General features: G+C 46.2%; 1 protein-coding gene across 1 annotated transcript in view; it reads left to right on the top strand.

Moving 5' to 3' along the window:
• Window positions 1–321: 321 nt before the first annotated feature.
• TRAT1 (T cell receptor associated transmembrane adaptor 1) overlaps window positions 322–23,675 on the top strand; it is a 136,473-nt gene continuing 113,119 nt past the window's right edge. The window contains exon 1 of the mRNA XM_077299681.1: window positions 322–517. The gene's annotated coding sequence lies outside the window, so the exon portion shown is untranslated. The remainder of the gene's footprint in view (window positions 518–23,675) is intronic.

Below are 23,675 nucleotides of genomic sequence, written 5' to 3'. Positions count from 1 at the left end.
AAGAAATTATTGATTCCAGGATTCGCAGGAATCGGCTCCAATACCAGATAAGGTGGCAGGAGTATCCCCCTGAAGAAGACTCTTGGGAACCTGTGGAAAACATCAGTGCCCAACAGAAAAATTCTCGTTTCCATCAGAGATTCCCCAAGAAGCCGGGTCCAGGATCGTCCTGAGGCTGGTTCTAAGGAGGGAGTAATGTCAGGACTCTGAATGGTTTTTGGTTACCTTTTGGGCATGCCTGCCCTTTTCCAAGATGGCATCTTTTGTTTCATGTGCCCCTTGTCCTCCTGCCTTATAACTCCACCTCATACTCTAGTCTGTGCTAGAGTATTCTGCTTGTGTTTCTTGCTCCTGGTGACTTCTTGGCTTTCTGGCTGCTCCTGCAAACCTGTCTGAATATTCTGCTCCTCGCTCTCTGAGATCCTGCTGCATTCATCTGTGCCAGCGTACCTCCTGCTCCTGACTGCTCGTGTTGCTTCTTCTATGCCGCTGACCTACACCTGCAATTGCTAAACACGTAAGCTGGTTGGTGCTCTGGTTCTGTCTCATTTAATTAGCTGCAAAGATCTGGACTGCTCTGCTTAATCTAAGGGTATGTGCACACGTTGCGGATTCCATTGCGGATTTTTCTGCACGGATTCTGCAGAATCCACAGGTAAAATGTTCTGCGTTTTACCTGCTGATTTTGTGCAGATTTTGTGTGGAATTCGCCTGCGTTTTTACACCTGTGGATTTCTATAAAGGAATAGGTGTAAAACGCTGCGGTATCCGCACAAAGAATTGACATGCTGCGGAAAATAAGCCTCTGCGTTTCTGCGCGGAATTTTACACAGCATGTGCACTGCGGATTTGGTTTTCCATAGGTTTACATGGTACTGTACACCGCATGGAACACTGCCGTAGATCCGCAGGGCCAAATCCGCTGCCGATTCGCAGCCAAATCCACAACATGTGCTCATACAATAAGGCTATGTGCACACGTTCAGGATTTCGTGCAGAAATTTCCTGAGCAAAACCGGACATTTTCTGCAAGAAATCTGGATGTGTTTTTGCTCGTATTTTTTGCGTTTTTTTCTGGAGATTTCCCAATGCAATGATATAGTGGAAATCCGCAAAAAATCTGCAAAATTAATGAACATGCTGTGTTTTTTACCGCGATGCGTTTTTTTTTCGCGGAAAAAACGCATCATGTGCACAAAATTGCGGAATGCATTCTAAATGATGGGATGCATAATGTATGCATGTATTTTTTATGCTGTTTTATAGTGAAAAAACGCGATAAATCCGCAACGTATGCACACAGCCTAAGACTTTCTACCCAGGCCTTCAGGATAATTTAAAGGGACTCTGTCACCTGAATTTGGCAGGCCCTGTTTATCGTCCGATGGACGGTGTTTTCTGTTCCTTCATTCACCCCTTCCTTTCCCGCTGGCCACAATATTGTCTTGAATTTGATTAGGTTTCCTCCGTAGAACACGCGAGCTCAATGCAATTTTGCCTTGCTCACACGCAGTATGCTTTGCCCGACTGCGGGGAAAGCCGAAAACCATTAGTGTGCATGCGCCGGCGCACTTTCTCCCTGAAGTATTTCGCTGTGTTCCGGGACATAGTGTGTCGGCGCATGCGCACTAATGCTTTTCAGCTTTGCCCGCAGTTGGGCAAAGCATACTGCACGTGTGCAAGGCAAGATTACATTGCGCACGTGTGTTCTACGGAGGAAACCTAATCAAATTCAAGACAATATTGCGGCCAGCGGGAAAGGAAGGGGTGAATGAAGGAACAGAAAACACCGCCCATCAGACCATAAACAGGGCCCACCAAATTGAGGTGACAGAGTCCCTTTAACACCTTGTTTGGACTTGCTTATCCATGCAGGAACTAGACACAGACTTATGTTTCCAGCGTTCTCAAGTATAGACTGTGCTTTACAGACTGTCTGCTGATTGCATTTCTCTCTGAGATTTCCTACAGACTTGTTAAGTTGTTTAAGTGTTATAGACTTGAGTTTTCTCTGCACTTGTTTGAAGCGCCATGTGTTTTCAATATAGACTTTTTCACCTACAAACTGTGTTCTGTATTGTCTTGTTCCATGCGAAGAGACTCCTGAGTTCTCCAGTATGTGTTATATTCACATTATTAATTTGGTACTACCATACTGTTTGCTTATGCATTTAACGCAAGGCCTGCCCTGCACTGAAGTTAAAAGCACCCCAATAAGCCTTTGAACCCACATACTGGATGAGCACAGGAAAACCAAGTTCACATTATTCATTTGGCACTCCCATACTGTTTGCTTATGCATTGAATGCAAGGCCTGCCCTGCACCGAAGTTACACGCACTCCAATAAGCCTTTTAACACATGTACTACATGGCAACATGAAACCAAAGTTCCCATTATTATGATTTTTTTAAGTCACCTAAAGTTTGCCCATGAAGTGAATACAAGGCCTGCCCAAAATTTGCACGCACTACAATCCCCCAAGGACGGCCTCCGAAAAATGTTTTCCCAGTATAAAAGAGTGGGTCTCCTATACTTGTAATGCCCATACACTAAGTGTATGGGCTGCCAAACATTTCCCCCTGGGGGGTACACCTCAACATACTGCGTAAACATTTTTTGAAAAAATTACTTGGCTGTTACATCATGAAATACGTTTGCCCTGGTGATCTAGTGGTGGTGTCAAGAGACGTGGAGGATGTCCTCTTATAAATCTTTTCCCAATTTAACCCCTTCATGACCCAGCCTATTTTGGCCTTAATGACCTTGCCGTTTTTTGCAATTCTGACCAGTGTCCCTTTATGAGGTAATAACTCAGGAACGCTTCAACGGATCCTAGCGATTCTGAGATTGTTTTTTCGTGACATATTGGGCTTCATGCTAGTGGTAAATTTAGGTCGATAATTTCTGAGTTTATTTGTTAAAAAAATGGAAATTTGGCGAAAATTTTGAAAATTTTGCAATTTTCACATTTTGAATTTTTATTCTGTTAAACCAGAGAGTTATGTGACACAAAATAGTTAATAAATAACATTTCCCACATGTCTACTTTACATCAGCACAATTTTGGAAACAACATTTTTTTTTTGCTAGGAAGTTATAAGGGTTAAAATTTGACCAGTGATTTCTCATTTTTACAACAAAATTTACAAAACCATTTTTTTTAGGGACCACCTCACATTTGAAGTCAATTTAAGGGTTCTATATGGCTGAAAATACCCAAAAGTGACACCATTCTAAAAACTGCACCCCTCAAGGTGCTCAAAACCACATTCAAGAAGTTTATTAACCCTTCAGGTGTTTCACAGCAGCAGAAGCAACATGGAAGGAAAAAATGAACATTTAACTTTTTAGTCACAAAAATGATCTTTTAGCAACAATTTTTTTATTTTCCCAAGGGTAAAAGGAGAAACTGGACCACGAAAGTTGTTGTCCAATTTGTTCTGAGTACGCTGATACCTCATATGTGGGGGTAAACCACTGTTTGGGCGCACGGCAGAACTCGGAAGGGAAGGAGCGCCATTTGACTTTTTGAATGAAAAATTGGCTCCAATCTTTAGCGGACACCATGTCGCGTTTGGAGAGCCCCTGTGTGCCTAAACATTGGAGCTTCCCCACAAGTGACCCCATTTTGGAAAGGAGACCCCCCAAGGAACTTATCTAGATGCATAGTGAGCACTTTAAACCCTCAGGTGCTTCACAAATTGATCCGTAAAAATGAAAAAGTACTTTTTTCTCACAAAAAAATTCTTTTAGCCTCAATTTTTTTAATTTTCACATGGGCGACAGGATAAAATGGATCCTAAAATTTGTTGGGCAATTTCTCCTAAGTACGCTGATACCTCATATGTGGGGGTAAACCACTGTTTGGGCGCATGGCAAGGCTCGGAAGGGAAGGCGCGCCATTTGACTTTTTGAATGGAAAATTAGCTCCAATCGTTAGCGGACACCATGTCGTGTTTGGAGAGCCCCTGTGTGCCTAAACATTGGAGCTCCCCCACAAGTGACCCCATTTTGGAAACTAGACCCCCCAAGGAACTTATCTAGATGCATAGTGAGCACTTTAAACCAACAAGTGCTTCACAGAAGTTTATAACGCAGAGCCGTGAAAATAAAAAATAATTTTTCTTTCCTCAAAAATGATTTTTAGCCCAGAATTTTTTATTTTCCCAAGGGTAACAGGAAAATTGGACCCCAAATGTTGTTGTACAGTTTGTCCTGAGTACGATGATACCCCATATGTGGGGGTAAACCACTGTTTGGGTGCACGGCAGGGTTTGGAAGGGAAGGCACGCCATTTGGCTTTTTGAATGGAAAATTAGCTCCAATCATTAGCGGACACACCATGTCGCGTTTGGAGAGCCCCTGTGTGCCTAAACATTGGAACTTCCCCATTAGTGACCCCATTTTGGAAACTAGACCTCCTAAGGAACTAATCTAGATGTGTGGTGAGCACTTTGAACCCCTAAGTGCTTCACAGAAGTTTATAACGCAGAGCCGTGAAAATAATAAATACGTTTTCTTTCCTCAAAAACATTTTTTTAGCCCTGATTTTTTTATTTTCCCAAGGGTAACAGGAGAAATTTGACCCCAAGAGTTGTTGTCCAGTTTCTCCTGAGTACGGTGATACCCCATATGTGGGGGTAAACCACTGTTTGGGCACATGCCGGGGCTTGGAAGTGAAGTAGTGATGTTTTGAAATGCAGACTTTGATGGCATGCTCTGCGGGCGTCACGTTGCATTTGCAGAGCCCCTGATGTGCCTAAACAGTAGAAACCCCACACAAGTGACGCCATTTTGGAAACTAAACCCCCAAGGGAACTTATCTAGATGTGTGGTGAGCACTTTGAACCCCCAAGTGCTTCACAGAAGTTTATAACGCAGAGCCGTGAAAATAAAAAATCATTTTTCTTTCCTCAAAAATAATTTTTTAGCCCGCAATTTTTTATTTTCCCAAGGGTTACAGGAGAAATTTGACCCCAAAAGTTGTTGATCAGTTTCTCCTGAGTACGCTGGTACCCCATATGTGGGGGTAAACCTCTGTTTGGGCACACGTCGGGGCTCGGAAGGGAGAGAGCACCATTTTACTTTTTTTGCAAGATTGGCTGGAATCAATAGTGGCGCCGTGTCGCGTTTGGAGACCCCCTGATGTACCTAATCAGTGGGGTGGGGTGGGGGCAGATCGGGGTCTCCAGCCATGGCAGATGCTATTGCAGCATCGGCCATGGCTGGATTGTAATATTTCACCATTTTCCTAGGTGAAATATTACAAATCGCTCTGATTGGCAGTTTCACTTTCAACAGCCAATCAGAGCGATCGTAGCCACGGGGGGGTGAAGCCACCCCCCCTGGGCTGAAGTACCACTCCCCCTGTCTCTGCAGATCGGGTAAAATGGGAGTTAACCCCTTCACCCGATCTGCAGGGACGCGATCATTCTGTGACACAGCATATGCGTCACAGGTCGGATTGGCACCGACTTTCATGACGCATACGCTGTGTCACAAGTCGGGAAGGGGTTAAAGGAGCAGGTGTCCTATAGTTGTAATGCCCACTCACTAAGTATACAGGCTAATACACATATATACACAAGTAAATATATGGCGTGCATTAAAGAATAAACTAAACCTACAACATAATGCACAACTCAAAAAATCATAATCAACATAATTTTATTAATATCAAAAGAAAAATTGCATGACATATACACAAGGGAAAACAAAACCAGGAGGAAAGAGAGTGCGGGATATCACGGAAGACTAATATTACTATCCACTCTGACTCCTAAAGTCAGATAGGAATAAGGGTATGTACCCAATAAACATCACAGAATATCCTATGTTAGCATCCACAAAGTGTTTTATAGTACCTATCAGAACTGAAGAGGGGGGAACACTATGTCACAGATTCTGTATGGTCTAACAAAAATAATATAAATCACAACATAGTGTAAAAATTTTTAGTGAGAACCTTACATATCAAATGACATGGTAACGCAATGTAAACACCTAACGTTCATACGCCAGACTGATAATGAAAACTATATAATATGGTGGAATACTGACCGTGTATGTAGTCCAGTGATAACCCGCACCTGCCCGACGCGCGTTTCGCCTGAGCTTTGACGAGGGTACATACCCTTATTCCTATCTGACTTTAGGAGTCAGAGTGGATAGTAATATTAGTCTTCCGTGATATCCCGCACTCTCTTTCCTCCTGGTTTTGTTTTCCCTTGTGTATATGTCATGCAATTTTTCTTTTGATATTAATAAAATTATGTTGATTATGATTTTTTGAGTTGTGCATTATGTTGTAGGTTAAGTATACAGGCTGACAAATATTTTCCCCCGGGGGCTACTTATCAACATACTGTGTAAACATTTTTCTTTTTAAAGGGCATCAAAAAACACGGTTTTACACAATAAGTTGGCTATTGCATCACAGAGCACGGTCACCATGGTGATTTAGTGGTGGTGGATGATGAGTATGAGGAGAAGGAGGAGGATAACACCAAATAGCCAAAATCAGGAAACGTATACTCATGTGTGGGTGTGAAGAGATGCATGGGAATACACTTCCCCCTAAAAAAGACACTGTTTTGAAGGTTATGTTTCGCTGTTATCATTCAATGGTGTAGAGAAGTATGGCCCAATCCAGCCCTTATTCATGTTTATAAGAGTCAGCCTGTTAGCATTTTTAGTTGACAGACAGATGCACTTATCAGTTATAATTCCACCAGTGCGTCGTAACTCTACACTGCATATGTTGGAAAGGATTTGTGAGCAGAAGAGGGCAGTTGTTGACTACCAGCATCAACAAGGCCATCAGTACTCAGTTCAGACACATAAGACCTCAGGAGTGGACATGGATGTCAGACATATGTACCATGCTACAAAGCTTTGAGGACTCTTCCAAGATGGTGAGCGGTGATGAAGCCATAATTAGCGTCACCATCCCGCTTCTCTGTGTTCTGAAACGCTCTCTGCTCACAATCAAAGAGGATGCATTGCAGGCAGAGCATGATTAGATGGAGCAAGAAACCATACAGGGTGATTACACACAGCCCAGCCTCATGTCATCCCAACATGGATTGGGCGACAATGAGGAGGAGGAGTCCACTTCCGGACTTTAGCATCTGAGCTGGAGTGGCCAGATAAAGTCCTTATCCTGGTGGTCTGGAAGGGACTGGCTGACCATGTGAAGGACGCCTTGGCCACTAGGGAGATTCCCACCACACTGGAAGAGCTTATAACTATCCACCCACATCGACCTTCATTATAACGAATGAAGGTTGGAGCGAACCCAGTGTAGGCAGAGGTTCCGGTTGGCTCCTACCTTCACCAGGCCTCTGGAATCTCCTGTTCAGGCATCCAAGTCCCATGAGGCCATGGAGGTTCCTCGAGGGGGACCTAAGTCCCCAACCGCTCAAATACCCGTGGTCTGTAATGTCTGCCAGCAGTTAGGACATTATGCTAGGGATAACCTGGCTACATTACCACTCCCCTCATATAGAGTGGTCCACAGGCAGAATTTTGGGATGGAGTGAATCTGGTGAGGGCAGATGTCTGAGGGAGTGCGTTCAGGTTGCCACTACAGAGGTACCCGCAGATCTCTCTTCTTTCCCCAAGCGCTATTGGTCCTATGCGGACTTGTTCTCTAAGAGGGCTGCGGAAACCCTTCCACCTCACCGCCCCTATGACTGTCCTATTGATCTCTTGCCTGGGGCAGAGCCTCCCCGGGGTTGGGTCTATCCCCTGTCTCTCCTGGAGACGGAGGCAATGAATCAATACATCCAGGAGAATTTGGCAAGAGGGTTCATAAGCAAGTCAGTGTCACCTGCTGGGGCGGGGTTCTTCTTCGTGCAGAAGAAGAACGGAGAACTACGTCCATGCATAGACTACAGGGGTCTTAACTCCATCACTGTTAAGAATAAGTATCCATTGCCCCTGATATCTGAGCTCTTCCATAGGCTACGGGGAGCAAGGGTATTTACTAAACTAGATCTGCGGGGTGCTTACAACCTGATTCGCATCCGTGAGGGGGACGAAAGGAAGATGGCTTTTAACACCAGGGATGGGCACTATGAATATCTGGTGATGCCCTTCGGCTCTGTAGTGCCCCAGCTGTTTTCCAAGACTTTGTGAATGATGTCTTCCGGGATATGCTCTCCTCCTCGGTGGTAGTCTATCTGGATGATATTCTCAACTACTCTCCAGATTTGGATTCCCACCGGAGAGATGTTTGCAAAGTCTTCGACCTCCTACGGGCAAACTCCCTCTACGCCTAGTTGGAGAAATGTGTGTTTGAGCAGGAGTCCTTGCCTTTCCTTGGCAATATCATCTCCGCCCAGGGATTGGCTCTGGATCCTGACAAGCTACAGGCTGTGATGGACTGGCAGGAACCCCATTCTCTGACAGCGGTGCAGCTCTTTATGGGGTTCATTAACTATTATCGCCAGTTCATTCCTCACTTCTCAACTCTGGTAGCTCCCTTGGTAGCCCTCACCAAGAAGGGAGCAAATCCCAAATTGTGTTTGGAGGAGGTCTCCAAGGCCTCCCTCTTTATTAAGTCCCACTTTGCTAGCGCTCCCATCCTGCATCGCCCCGATGTAGATAAACCATTTATAATGGAGGTGGATGCCTCATCCGTCGGTGTTGGAGCAGTCCTCTTCCAAAAGGATGCTCAAGGTCAGGAGCATTCTTACTTCTTTTTCTCCAAGACCTTCACACCCGCGGAGAGGAATTACTCCATCGGGGACAGGGAGCTGCTAGCTATGAAGTTGGCATTCTCGGAATGGAGATACTGTACCTCCTGGAGGGGGCTCATTTTCCCTTCCAAGTGTATACCTACCACAAAAATTTGGTTTACTTACAGACTGCCCAGCGGCTAAACTCTCGCCAGACTAGATGGTCCTTGTTCTTCTCCCGTTTCCACTTCACCCTCCATTATCTTTCCGGGGAGAAGAACATTTGTGCCAACGCTCTCTTCTGCTCCGTAGTTTCTTCAGTAGAGGAGGAGGAGCCTCGGCTAATTGTCCCTTCAGAGAGCCTGAGGACCGTGGCCCCGGTTTCGCTAGAGTCTGTGCCCCGGGCAAGACTTTTGTGCCATCTAATTTGCGAACGGAGGTTCTCTCTTGGGCTGACTCGTCCAGGGTGGGTGGACATTTTGGGACCAAGAGGACATCTGAGCTGCTGGTGAGGACTTACTGGTGGCCGCATATGGCCTGTGACGTTGGAGACTATATTCGGGCATGTGTCTCCTGCGCCAAGGATAAATCTCCTCGACAACGGCCAGCTGGGTTACTTTACCCCCTGCCGGTGGCAGACAGGCCCTGGGAGATGCTTGGGATGGACTTTGTGGTGGGCTTACCCAAGTCCCGTAGCTGCACCATTATTTGGGTAATCACTGACCATTTTTCCAAAATGGTGCACTTGGTGCCTCTTCCACGGCTACCTTCTGCACAGGCCTTGGCAGCATTGTTTATTAAACACATTTTCCGCCTACACGGTATGCCGGACAAAATTGTCAGTGATCGGGGTCCCCAGTTTGCATCTCGGTTCTGGAGAGAGCTTTGTCGTCTACTCAGCATCGAGCTGACTCTCTTCAGCATACCATCCCAAGACGAATGGGTTGGTAGAGAGGGCCAACCAGACCCTGGTCACATATCTGTGACATTTTGTTTCAGCCAGGCAGGATGACTGTGCATCCTTACTACCATGGGCAGAGTTTGCACTGAACAACGCCATAGCTGACTCCACTGGGCAGACCCCATTCCTCCTTAACTACGGCCAGCATCCGCGGGTTCCTGTGCCTGTGCCCGTGTCTTCTGCTGATTCCAGGGTGGCAGACTGCGCTGTGGAGGCACGTGACATTTGGGACTGCACACAGAATGCCATCTGGGCTTCCAAGGAGAGAATGAGGGAGTCCACCAATGCACATCGGCGCCCTGCTCCGACCTTTGCTCCTGGCGACTTAGTGTGGCTCTCCGCCTGTAATATCAGGCTGCGAGTTGAGTCCACTAAGTTTGCACCTCGCTACTTGGGTCCCTTCAAAGTCCTGGAACAGGTTAATCCTATGGTCTACCGTCTGGCCCTTCCTCCACGCCTAGGTATCACTGTGTCATGTGTCCCTTCTAAAGCCCGTTCACATGTCCCGGTTTTGAGTCATCTGCCGGAACATCGGGTTCATCTGCGGATGATTATGAGATGAACGCTATCTTGGGGTGTAAGGTGGTACGTGGCAAAAATTTTTATTTGGTGGATTAGAAGGGTTATGGCCCAGAGGACAGGTCCTGGGAACCTGCTGAGCACATTCGGGCTCTGCAGCTCATTGCCGCCTTCGAGCGTATAAAGGTCCAAGGAGAGGGGGCCCTAGGAGGGGGGGTAATGTTAGGTGTCGAGTTCCCGCTGCTGCACAGTGGGAATCTCGAACCACCTCCGCTGCGGTCTCTCATTCTCCTCCGGCCGCAGTGGAGCCTGCTCAGCAGAGACGTCGGTCCCAGCGCCTGGCTCAGACAGATACTGCGCGTTTGGTTACTGCTTCCCTTCCAGGTTCAGCCATTAAAACCAATACTGTTCTGCGGCGAGCAGGTGCCCCTGGGACTAAGTCCTGCTTTTCTCCTTCTGAGCATACCCAAGGGAAGACCTCTCATTGGAGGTTGGGTGTCACACGCTCAGATCCTGTAGCAGCTCCTATTGATCCACTAGGAAGGTCCTGGAGCGCTGCAGCTATAAAAGGTTTGCATGGTCGCTCGGCCATGCGCTAGTATAAATCAGTAATTGTGTGTGTGTGTGTGTGTGGATGTTGCCTGTTCTGGTGAAAGCTCCGAATCATTCCCATCCCTAGAGTTGATGAATGTTCGTGAATGATGGAGCTGTCTAGTGCCAGATAGTGCCATCCAGCACCAGGCACAATCTATACTGCGTCTAACCTGCAGTGACCACCGCTGCGGTCCTGTACACACTCTGTGCGGCTATCTCTAGTTTCTCCTGACAATCTGTCTGTGTAGGGTGGGAACTCCCACTTGATCCCAACATCTGACTCAGGGCGTCCTCAGGCGCAGGCTCAAAAGCCACCGAGGGTCAGAGCGAGATCAACCACCAGCATAGTGGGGGTGAATTGCTGGGATCCCACTAGTATCCATTTCCTGCACCCTGTGACTGCTGACGTTACCTTTATTCCCTGCGACTCTGTGAAGCAACAGAGTTCGCTCCTATACAGACCGGGTGACGGAACCCGTGTCTATTCAGGTGTAGTACCGCCATATAATGCTGCCATTAACTAGCAGCAGGTTCCACTCCTGCACGGTAAACCCATGGCTGCGAACGCCTCTTTACTATCATTTAATTTACTCGGTGCTTTCCGCCAGCCCTAACACCCCCCCATTTTTTGACAATCAGCCTTACTAAAGCTCACAGCTGAGGCTGCTATTCTCAGGCTGGTAAGGGGCCATGGATATTGGTCCCCCAGCCTAAAAACAGCAGCCTGCCGCTGCCCAGAAAAGGCGCATCTATTAGATGCACCAATTCTAGCGCTTTGCTTAGCTCTTCCAACTTGCCTTGTAGCGGTGGCAAGTGGGGTTCATATTTATGGGGTTGATGTCACCTCTGTAATGTCAGCTGACATTAAGCCCACGGCTTAGTAATGGAGAGGTGTCTATAAGACACCGATCCATTACTAATCCTACAGTTATATGTTAAATACACAGCCAGAGTAAAATCCTGTATTTGAAAAAATGAAATAGACACCTTTAATATTCTAAATTAAACCATACTTACTGCAACACCTAATTGCCCAAAGCTCTCGATCTCCTGTAATAAAAATAAAATAATAAAACAATAATATACAATTCCTGGCCGTTGTTGTTTCCCACGCTGTAATACATGTCTGGGGCTAAATAGTTTTCAACCTGGATGGTGCCAAGATGCAACCATCCTGGCTGAAAACCACTGGTGAATGAGATGCTGAGAGCGCAGCATCATTCACCTGCGGTGACATCATCACCAGCATTTTCCCACAATACTGAGGTCAGTGCAGTTCAGCCTGGCCTCGATGATGTCACCACTGGTGAATGATACTGCACAAGAAAATAGTAAAAATTGAGAATACTTAGCACATAAATTGGCCTACTATTGGTTTAAACAATCTTATCATCAATTGGGAGACTCGTGAGGTAAAGTCTTACAGAGGTTCTTAGGGATTGTCAATTGCTATTGTAAGTTCTTTAAGGACTTTTAGGTTATAGTCAAACCACTTACATATATTACCAAAAAGGGTACTCATATCTCATGCTGAGGTGTTGGATGCTTTTGCTGCCCTCAAAACAGATTTTTCTAAAGCCCTTTCGTCAGTCAACTCAATGTTGGTTTTTCTGTGACATATCTCCCAGATTCTAAGACTGTTGGGGTGAAGAATTTGCTTGAGAAGAAGAGTGAAGGGGAGTGGGCATTGGGCTTCGGACATATCAACATCATGTTAAAGAGATGGGTGTCTATCCAGAGGATATTGCCGGGCTTGATGCAAAAGATTTGCATGTGGGCTGCCTAGTGAGAGGGTTCTGTTAGCGGCATCAGTGGTTTGAGATTTCTTCCAGTCTAGTGGCCCATCATAGAATGGGGGTTCTGTCATGCCTAATTATTCGATCCAGCAGTCTTATGTTTTCTGCCAGCATCTCTATCCACTGAGCCACTGGAGATCCAGTTGCTGTCCAGGTGCTTACTAACCTTTGTGTTTTCATCAACTCCTTTCTTACTGCAAATGTTTTTTGGACTATCCTATCACTGTGCATGGGCTTCTATTTAAACCTCACTTATTCGTCTATTCTCTGCTGGTGATAGCTTACAACTACCCATTTTGGTGGTGAAGGAGTAGTCCTTATTTGTGTCAGCTAGTTGGTGTTAACTCTAGGAGCTATCTGCTTGATTTTGGTTGTGTATTTCTGATATGGAAGTTTGGGTTGGATAAATTTATCCCTGTGTGTGTGCTGTGGCCGCTCCCAATAAGACTGAGTATTTTGAGCACTCAAGGAATGAGACTGCACACCATTGTTGTGTCAATAACAATCCATCAATACTGATACTTTATTATACATACATAGTTTTATATTTTCATATAGAAAGGAGTGGTTAGGGGTTGTTAGGGGTGGTTAGTTAATTACCATATTGTCTAGCTCCTCTGTCATTGGTTATCTAAACATATATGGAATATTGTGATTAATGCACATATGACTGATGATTAAGCAACTAAAATTGAGCTCTCTGCATCTAGGACAGAGTTTAGACATCTGATCAGCACTTAATACATCTGACACTGTTGGTCTGCCGTTTCAGCAAGATTCAGCGATATTCTAGACATTATTTCAGGACATCTGGCCTAAGTTCCTGTTTTTGCTTGGAAAACCCCATACAGCTGGTCTGGCTTATATCAGTTTATGTCAGCCATTTTAAGCCATTGATTATAATGTATATATTAGCTGTGAGTATATGAGTATATATGATTATAGAGCAGTATACATGCAAGTGAGATCTACATGATATATATATTTCTATCACAAGCCCCCCTTAGATATCACTTGCCCTATTCCTAGCCTCCTGTCCCAAAGATCTGCAACTCTTTTGTGCTGCCGGTGAACTGACACAAGCCTAATGCCTGCGCCCCACTCCGTACAGACTTTTCGCAAATGGGCGGTCAGGAGATCTGTCCCTAACGGGTGTTCGTTGCAATCAGTCTCTTAGTCAATAGCATGTGTAGTGTATTCTTTATCAGGTAGGTCATCTATTCGGTCAGGCAGGGCATCCACAACATCATTCTGGCTTGGGTGTCATCTTCTGGTAGGGGAGCTTTCTTGCAATGCGATGTGTGGATCCAAGTGGGTCTTCCCTCCAGTTTCACAGAGGTTGGTGTCATCAGCAGCACTTGAACAGGACCATCAAATCTGGGATCGAGTGGTGTTCTCCATACAAACTTTTTTCACCAACACCCAGTCTCCTGGCTTCTAGGAGTGCGTACCGGACACTGTATCTGGATCTGACAATGAAGAAAAAAACTTGAGAATGGATATTAGCAAGTTTCTTGGTGAGTTCAATTACATAAGCAGACAAAGTATCATATTGCATAATCAGCTGCTGAGGGAAAGGATACCCCTAACCTGGGACTAGACCCAAACAAAATTTCATATGGTGACAGCTTTTCTGGGCCTCTGGGAGTGTGTCTAACACTGAGTAGTGTGATTGGGAGTGTGTAGGCCTAAGTCTGACCCTAATGCTGACTAGATCTCAGTCTCCGTGTGAGATTTGCTGTGAATGCGGGTCCCTGGTCACTCTCTATCACTTCTGGAACCCCATAGCTGCATATCTCGTCTCTGAGAGTAGCTTCTTTGCAGTAGTCTTTGCTGACTGGTTCCTCACTGGGAAATCTTCTGGCCATCCTGAGAACACGTCCACGACCACAAGGGCATATTCGAATCCTCCACTTGGCGGCATTTGGATGTGGTCTATCTGGATCCTCTGGAAGGGGTACAGTGGTCTGGCAAAATGATGGGTGGGAACTTTCTCCATTCTTCCAGGGTTGCATTTGCTGCAGGTCAGACAGCTGCTAGTGAACTTGGCTGTTAGAGTGGAGATCCCTGGAGCAAACCAGTAAGCACCAATCAGATCATTCATCTTTGTCTATAATCTGTGTGTGGGCCCATGTGCCCACTGGAGCATGATAGGGTACATGCTTTGGGGTAAACAGGGTTTGTAGTCCATTGAGTATACCCTTCCTTCTTCATGTGTTGCTCACTTCTGCATCCAGCATTCCTTCTTGTCCTTTGGGGCTTGCTCTTGCAGCTTTTTTGAGCAGATCCCAGGATGTCATCTTGTCAGGTTTCCTGTCTTCAGCCGTCCTGTAGTAGTAGCCATCCGGCTCTACGACCTCTCCCACTTCTCCATATTGTCTTCCTTTGACTGCTTCTTTGGTTGCCATATCCGCCATGTTGTTGCCTCGTGCCTCTACTGTGTTTAGTTTTCCATGCGCTTTGACTTTTAGTACTGCCACCACTTTTGGAAGTTGAAGTGCGTTCAGCAGGTCCTTAATGGCTCCATAATGCTTCATGGTTGTTCTGCTTGCTGTGATGAAGTCCCTTGCAGCCCAGATGGGTCCAAAGTCGTGCTATGCCATGCGAGTACCTCGAATCGTTATACATTTTTGCAGTCTTGTCCTCGCTTGTCTTGTCAGCGCTATCAGTTCTGCTTCCTGGGCTGACAGACTAGGCGGCCGACTTCTGGACCACAGGATCTCTTGATTGCTGGTCACTGCACATCCCGTGTGGAATCTTCCTTCATCATCTGCAAATCTGGAGCCATCCACATAGAGGATCAACTCTGGGTTGGTCAGTGGCTCTTCTGCCACCTTGGGTAGTCCTGCTGTTTCCTGTTGCATGATGCTGAAGCAATCATGGTCATCCGTCCAGAGCAAATCCAGATCCCTGCAGAAGGTATCATGCAGACTTTTTATCTGAGGGTCCATATCTGTATCCCCCTTGGGAGTGGGAGTAGAATGGATGGATTGAGGACTGTGCATCTGCAGTTGGTGACATTGTTGGGCAGGAGTAGAGAGCACTGGAGGCGAAGATGCCTGGCGGTGGAGAGATGTTTTGGCTGGGTTTGGTTGAGGATTGCCGAGATGTCATGCGGAGCCAGGATTTCCAATGGTTTTTTCAATGATGTCAGTAGTCCTGTCCAGGAGGGCATGTGCTGCAACTGCTGCTCTCATGCGGGAGGAAGAGGCTCCCCTTGCAACTGGATCCAGGCGAGCTGAAAAGTAGTCCAAAAGTCTCTGCTTTCCCCCGTGAGTCTGTGTCAGGACTCCAGTAGCATGGCCTTCTTTCTCCATCAGGTAGAGATAGAATAGCTTCTCATAGTCAGATAGGCCTAGTGCTGGCGCTGAGACTACAGAGCCTTTTAACTTCTTGAACGAGCTGAAAGCTTCATCTGTCAGGTGTTTTGCCTGGTGAGCAATACAGTGTCTCTGGAACGTAACTCGCTTCAGACACCACTGGACTTTGTTCTTTGAGATCTTGCAGTGCTGCTCCGCCAGGTAGAGTAGGAGATACAAGGAATGGGCTTTACACGTGTCAAAGTCAATTGTACAAAGGAGTAGATTGTCCATGTATTGTAGCAGGGTTACTTCTGCATGTTCTGTGACCCAGTTGGTGAATACTGTGGACATTGCTTTGGTGAACTATGAAGGGCTGTTCTGGGCCCACTGCGGCATCACTGTCCATGTGTGGTGTCCCCCCTGGTGCATTAAGGCAAACAGGTACTGGTCATCCGGGTGAAGGGGAACACTGAAGAAAACATCAGCCAGGTCGGTCACTGTGAAAACTTTTGCTGTGGCAGGCACATTTGAGAGCAGAGTGTGCGGATTCGGCATCATTGCAGTTTCAAACACCGTGGCGTCATTCACAGCTCTCAGGTCATGTACCATTCTGAACTTGGCTGGCTCTCCTTTTACAGTCTTTTTCTTGACCGGGAAAGCAGAGGATTGCAAGGCGATGTGCAACGAACAATGATTCCTATTTCCAGGTAGACCTTCAGTTGGTCAGAGGCAGCTTGACTCTAGGCCTGGCCTGGGCCTTACGAGGGTACGGGGTACATGGCTTGAGTGACACCCGTACTGGGGCAACTTGGGGTTTTCTCATGTCCTGGGGTCCTTAGACCATAGACTTTCTGGTACTACATCCAGTACCTCCTTGGGTAGGCCTCATCGGTTGTTTAACGTTCTTGTAGGGCCGCCAGCATGACTCTTCTTGGGTCACAGATGAAGAAAGTGTCACTGTCCCATCTTCCTGGAACACTGTGGTTGTCTTCAACTTCTGCAGTAGGTCTGTCCCCAGTAGGTTGAGTGGGCAGGTTCTTGACACCACAAACTGGAACAGGATAGAGTGTCCTGGCTGAGTGCACATGCTCAGTGGCTTTGTAAGCTGAGAATGTCTGACTTGACCATCAATGCCCATGTGAGGCATAGAGGATTCTGATAGGCAGGTGGGATCAGCGAGTTCCACAGGTCTCATCACAGTTGCACCGGTGTGCAGAAGAAAAGATCTGACAACGCCATCCACTTTAAGGGTAATTTGAGGTATTGGTCTTGCAGATGAAGGTTTACATATCAGGAGTGTAGTGTCTTGCGGCCCTGGCTTACTTGCCCCTGTCCTATGGACGGTATACTTCACTGCTTTCTGCACTTCTTCCTTGACCTGTTTCTCTGGACCAACTCTTGGGTTGCATGGGTCCTGTCTCTTCGGGGGAGTGGGTGTTTGCACTGGTTCTGGAAATGGCCAAACTTGCCACAGATGTAACACTTGACACTTCTTCTGTCTTCGTAGGGTGGTTGCGCTTCCAGGTTAGTGGTAACCATGAGAGGGGCTGTCTTCTGCACCACTGGTTGTGACTCAATCCCTTTGGCTACTGTGGACAATGGCATGATGGGTACTGTAGCGGCAGCGGGGTCCGGCCTGCTGATTGAAGCTGCGGTGGTAAGATGGGGCCTGCAGGTGCATTCGTGGTGAGGCCCGGGGGTGCCATGAGACCGGCGGCTGCATCCAACCCAAGATCTTGGGGCATTACAGGGGCTGCGGCTGCATCTGCCATCACTTCTTCCCCCTTTGCTAACCTTATTGAGGTCGGTGTCTCCTCTCTGGAGTCTGCAGTGGTTCTTCCGGTGTGTCGCTCGGCACTTTGCAGCGTCTTCACCTCTGGCTCCCCTTCCGGCATTCTCAGCAGCACGGCACCCGTTTCCCTCTTCGTGCTCTTTGTGGTGCTATAATGGTGGCAGTTTTGGCAACAATTGGCAATAAACAGTCTCCTAGGCGTACATAAACCATTTTGCTGGGTCAGTCCACTGCCATTGACCTGTTCTCAGGCCTAGCCACTATCAGTGGTTTCCTAATTGGCTGTCTCAGTCCATGCACAAAGGCCTGTGCCAACATTTGCCTGTGTATCTGGTCTTGAATGGTGAAGCCCAAGTCTTGGAATACTTGCATTACTCTGCCATGAAACTTCTTTACAGACTCTGTCTTGTCTTGGCTCATGTCATGTAAGCTGAGGGCTTGTCCTGCCAATCTGCCTTTGGCCCACTCTCTGAGCTGTTCAATTAGCTGTGGCCCTGACTCCCAAGCGTGTACATCTAATTCTGCTGTAAGTTTGAATTGTTCCTTCATGATTGGCCAGAGTGCATCACCTGCTTCTATTTCCATTTATGGCCCAGAGATCATTCCAGGTGGCTGCATATGTTCGCTAGTTCTGCTACATTCTTTGGTAAAATGTAGGGTTGAGCGAAACGGGTCGGCCATTTTCAGAAGTCGCCGACTTTTGGCAAAGTCGGGTTTCATGAAACCCGACCCAACCCCTGTGTGGGGTCGGCCAAGAGGTCGGCGATCTTCTGAATCTGGGATCGGAATTCCGATACCGAGTTCCGATATGTTTGCGATATCGGGAATCGGTATCGGAATCCATATTTAAGTGTAAAATAAAGAATCAAAATAAAAAATATTGATATACTCACCCTCTGACGTGCCCTGGTACTAACCGGCAGCCTTCCTTCCTAAGAATCAGCGCGTGAATGGCCTGCGGTGACGTCACGGCTTGTGATTGGTCGTGTGGCAGTCACATGGGCCTTCTTAGGAAGGAAGGCTGCCGGAAAGAAGCCGAGGGTGAGTATATACCTAATAGGAATATACTCACACTCGGACGCGCCCTGCTTCTTTCCGGCAGCCTTCCTTCCTAAGAATCAGCGCGTGAAGGACCTTAAGATGACGTCACGGCTTTGTGATTGGTCGCGACGGCCCATGTGACCGCCACGCGACCAATCACAAGCCGCAGACGTCATTCTCAGGTCCTAAATTCCTAGAATTTAGAATTCTAGGAATTTAGGACCTGAGAATGACGTCGTCACGGCTTTGTGATTGGTCGCGACGGCCCATGTGACTGCCACGCGACCAATCACAAGCCGCAGACGTCATTCTCAGGTCCTAAATTCCTAGAATTTAGAATTCTAGGAATTTAGGACCTGAGAATGACGTCCGCGGCTTGTGATTGGTCGCGTGGCAGTCACATGGGCCGTCGCGACCAATCACAAAGCCGTGACGTCACGGAAGGCCCTGGACGCGCTCATTTTAACCAAAGCAGGCCGCCGGTTCCCTCGGTAAGTTGCAGGGGCCGCCGGACAGGTGAGTATATCAATATTTTTTATTTTAATTCTTTATTTTACACTTAAATATGGATCCCAGGGCCTGAAGGAGAGTTTCCTCCTTCAGACCCTGGGAACCATAGTATCCCATTGCAGTGCATTGGGTTTCGGGTCTCGGCCGACCCCGACTTTTTTATAGGATCGGCCGATTTCACTCGACCCGACTTTTGAGAAAGTCGGGTTTCGTGAAACCCGACCCGATCCTATAAAAGTTAAGGTCGCTCAACCCTAGTAAAATGGCATGGGATGCATCCCTGGGTCTGGAAGATTGTCACCTGACTTGAAGTGCAGTGCACATAGTGTAATGGTGGTGCCTCTATCTGCCCCTGCATTCTTGGTGCCTGTGGGTTTCTTCTCCTAGTACTGGACAGCATGTATGATGTTCCCTCTTCATCTTCATCAGAGGAATAGTTGTGATAGCGTGTACTGGGGTCATACACTGACTGATATTGGACTTAGAAGTTGCCTTTTTTTGTGTGTGAGGATGTCTCCCCCCTTGCTGAAGCTATGATGGACTAGGCTTATAGTTCTGTGTTGGTGTGAATGTAGGCAGCTCTGACCGGTGCTGAAATTGTACATTATCAGCTGATGTAGATGATGATGATGTCAGTACTCCCCACTCTGCACCCAGGGCTGAGCTGTCTGCTATGTCTGGGGGCTGCTCACTGCATTGTGTGTAGGGGGATTTTCACCTTCTTTCCCCGATATCACAACTGGCAATGGCTGGATTGTGCCAGGGACATAGAAGGGGAACCTTGTGCTGTAAGTACCACATTGTTTGACTTGAGCGTTGGCCCAGCCAGCAACGAAGAGGAAGAAAGAGGAAGAAGAAGAAGGAGGGGTTGATTGAGGAGGAAAAAGGTGTGGAGAAGGAGAATGAGGAGATAGAGAGATAGAAAGGTGTGGTGAAAAGAAAGGAGGAGAATCAGGGTTTGCAGAAGGAGGTGGAGAGAGAGAGAGAGTGAGGAGAAGAGGGAGGAGAGATGGGTGTGGAGAAGGAAGAGAAGGAGGAGATAGGTGTGGTGGGGGAGTGGAGAAGGAGGAGAGAGACAGAGTGAGGAGAAGAGGGAGGAGAAGATGGAAGGTGTGGAGGAGAGAGATAGAGAGAGGGAGAGAAGAGAAAAGTGTGGAGAAAGAGGAGAGGAAAGGAGAGCGGGAGAGAAGAATAAGGAGAGAAAGAGTGACAGATAAAAAGTAGGATAGAGAAGAACGAGAACAATAGAGAGGAGCAATGATGCCTTCTCCCTGTAGGGAGGGAAGGGGCGCACCACATACTGTGCAAAAATAACTACCTATACCATGGATTCTGCTAAGAGCAGACTGCGCAGATCCGATATCTCCCGTCTCATACCCACAAAAATCACTTCCTGTTTGCTCACATATCTCTCTGTACCACCTAAACGATGTAAGCTCTGCTGCTACTTCATACCATGTATTAGTATTCAGCAATTTAACATCAGCTAACTTCCCTTATTTTCCTTTCTGCGTCATGCCATTCCGCAGCTTGAAGTCTGCCATTCTTATGAATTTCACATACTTTATACCTTCCAAAATTCTTCACATACATAACACCTTTGTGTTCTGCCACTATCACTATCTGAGGGGCCGTTTTCTCATCAGGAAGTAAAAGACCCTCCTGTTGCTTGGCCACTTTATTCCCCATGGCAAAAGCAAAAAATGAAAAACACACAAAAAGGAAAAAGAAAACAACACCAAAAAAACTTCTAAAAATAAGTATATAAAACTCAAAAAAAAAAAAAAAAAAAACGATCAAAAACTCAAAATTTTGATACAAAATAAAAAAACTTTTTTTTTAAAAAAGGTAAAGAGACAAAAAACTTTAAAATATATGTAAAAAAAATTGAAAAAAATATAAAAACCCAGAATAAAGACCTTCATAAGAGTAAAAAAACCCTATATTTTTTCTCTCCTTCTCTGCGCTCAACGCAGTCAGAGACACACTCACACACTTCCCCTTTTCTTATGCTATTGTATCCAATGTCACTAAAATCATGTATCTGAAAACACGTATGTCGCAACAAAAATGATAGATACAATTTGTTTCACTTCTTCGCAAATAGCTACACATAGCCAGCATTGCAGAAACAGCCAGAAAAAAAACAGATGTGACAGTGTGATTTACAATGCATATACCTCTGCTTGGAAAAGGGGAAGTAAAAAGAAAAGAGAAAAAAAACTTTCTTTTTCAATTGTATGCTCTTAAAGCAGCAATTAGTACGTGACACAAACAGAAACAGATACAGGGGTCCGGGAGAAATCGATAGGCCCTCTTTATTATTCTGTGACACGTGCAGGCCGTTCTGGGAACAGACAACTATCAATCGCACTTGGCACGCATATGCCGGGAAATCTACCACCCTCCACTCCGGTCGTCCTGACTGGCCGCCGGCTACGGGAATCTCTGGCAGCCCTCAAAGCAATCGCCATCCGAGCCTGGAAACTGGAGCCACCTGCCCTGGAACTACCTGTTCCTTTCCTCTTGCACGGGAATCTGTGATAGCTTATTCAGCGATTTGACCTCCTGCCATCTGTTACCCAGCAACCACAAGCAAAAGAGTCACTTCCTTCCTTCTCCCGGATTTTACACAAACACAGAACACATACACGGCACACAGCAGACACCTTGACTTATATCCCAGGGTTTGGATACAGGCTATGGACTTTTTACACTACCTGGGAATGCGGTGGTGACCACACCTGACCGGCAAGAGGCATAGACCCGGACTGGGCACAGGGGACTTTCAGGTAAGATGATAACATTATCTTACCTTACTTATGGAGCTGCGCAGTCTCCGTCCTGTGAACCAAGGCCGTGGCCAACACCTCCGTCTCTCCAGTCAGCAGGGTCCCCGTGTGCGTTTCATCCATGCCTCGCTGTTGGGCGCCATTTGATATGGAAATTTGGGTTGGATAAATTTATCCCTGTGTGTGTGCTGTGGCCGCTCCCAATAAGACTGAGTATTTTGAGCGCTCAAGGAATGAGACTGCACACCATTGTTGTGTCAATAACATTCCATCAATACTGATACTTTATTATACATACATAGCTTTATATTTTCATATAGAAAGGAGTGGTTAGGGGTTGTTAGGGGTGGTTAGTTAATTACCATATTGTCTAGCTCCTCTGTCATTGGTTATCTAAACATATATGGAATATTGTGATTAATGCACATATGACTGATGATTAAGCAACTAAAATTGAGCTCTCTGCATCTAGGACAGAGTTGAGACATCTGATCAGCACTTAATACATCTGACACTGTTGGTCTGCCATTTCAGCAAGATTCAGCGATATTCTAGACATTATTTCAGGACATCTGGCCTAAGTTCCTGTTTTTGCTTGGAAAACCCCATACAGTTGGTCTGGCTTATATCAGTTTATGTCAGCCATTTTAAGCCATTGATTATAATGTATATATTAGCTGTGAGTATATGAGTATATATGATTATAGAGTAGTATACATGCAAGTGAGATCTACATGATATATATATTTCTCTCCCATTTGTTTGGTCGCTCATACTGTTCCCTTATTTTCCACTTTGTTGTTTCATGTGCGTTTTGTATGATTGCAGCTTCCTTTCATCCCCTGACTGTCTGGTTTGTGCTATCCATTTCACGTCAGTCCCATACTTCCACGGGTGTGGTAGGGAATAGTTTCAGTGTGCATTCAGGAGCATAGTAAGGTTGGAGACCAAAACAACATGATGCTGCCACCCCTCTGTTTCATAGTTGGGATGTGTTCTTAGGTTTCCAAGCTTGTCCCTTTTTACTTCAAACGTAATAATGGTCATTATGCCCAAAAAGTTCAATTTTAATTTCATCAGACCACAGGACATGACTCCAAAAATTAAGGTATTTCTTCCTGTGTGCATTTGCAAACAATAATCTGGCTTTTTTGTTTTTTTGAAGTAATGGCTTGTTCCTGGCAGAGTGGCCTTTCAGCCCTTGTTTATACAGTACTCATTTCACTGTGGATATTGACACACTTACCAGCTTCCGCCATCTTCTTTACAAGGTCTTTTGCTTTTGTCCTTGTTATGATATGCACATGTTGGACCAAATCACGTTCATCTCCGGGACACAGAACCCCTCTCCTTCCTGAGCATTATGATGGCTGACCATTCCTATCTTGTTTGTACTTGCATATAATTGTTTGTACAGATGAACTAGGCACCTTTGGTAGCTTGAAATTGTACCCAAGGATGAGCCAGACTTTTTGCAAGTTCACAATTCTCTTACTGATATCTTGGCTGATTTCTTTAGACTTTCCCATGATGCTACACAAAGAAGCAGTGTGTTTCAGGTGTGAATTGAAATACATCCACAGTTGTGTCTCTAATTAACTCAGATGTTGCCAAAAAAACTCAGAAGCTTCCAAACACATGACATCATCATATGGGCAGTCCAGAATTGTTTAAAGGCATAGTAA

This window comes from Ranitomeya variabilis, chromosome 3 (genome assembly GCF_051348905.1).
Source record: "Ranitomeya variabilis isolate aRanVar5 chromosome 3, aRanVar5.hap1, whole genome shotgun sequence".
Classification (NCBI taxonomy): domain Eukaryota; kingdom Metazoa; phylum Chordata; class Amphibia; order Anura; family Dendrobatidae; genus Ranitomeya; species Ranitomeya variabilis.
The sequence above is the reverse complement of the archived record's forward strand: the minus strand, read 5'-3'. Positions and strand labels throughout refer to the sequence as shown.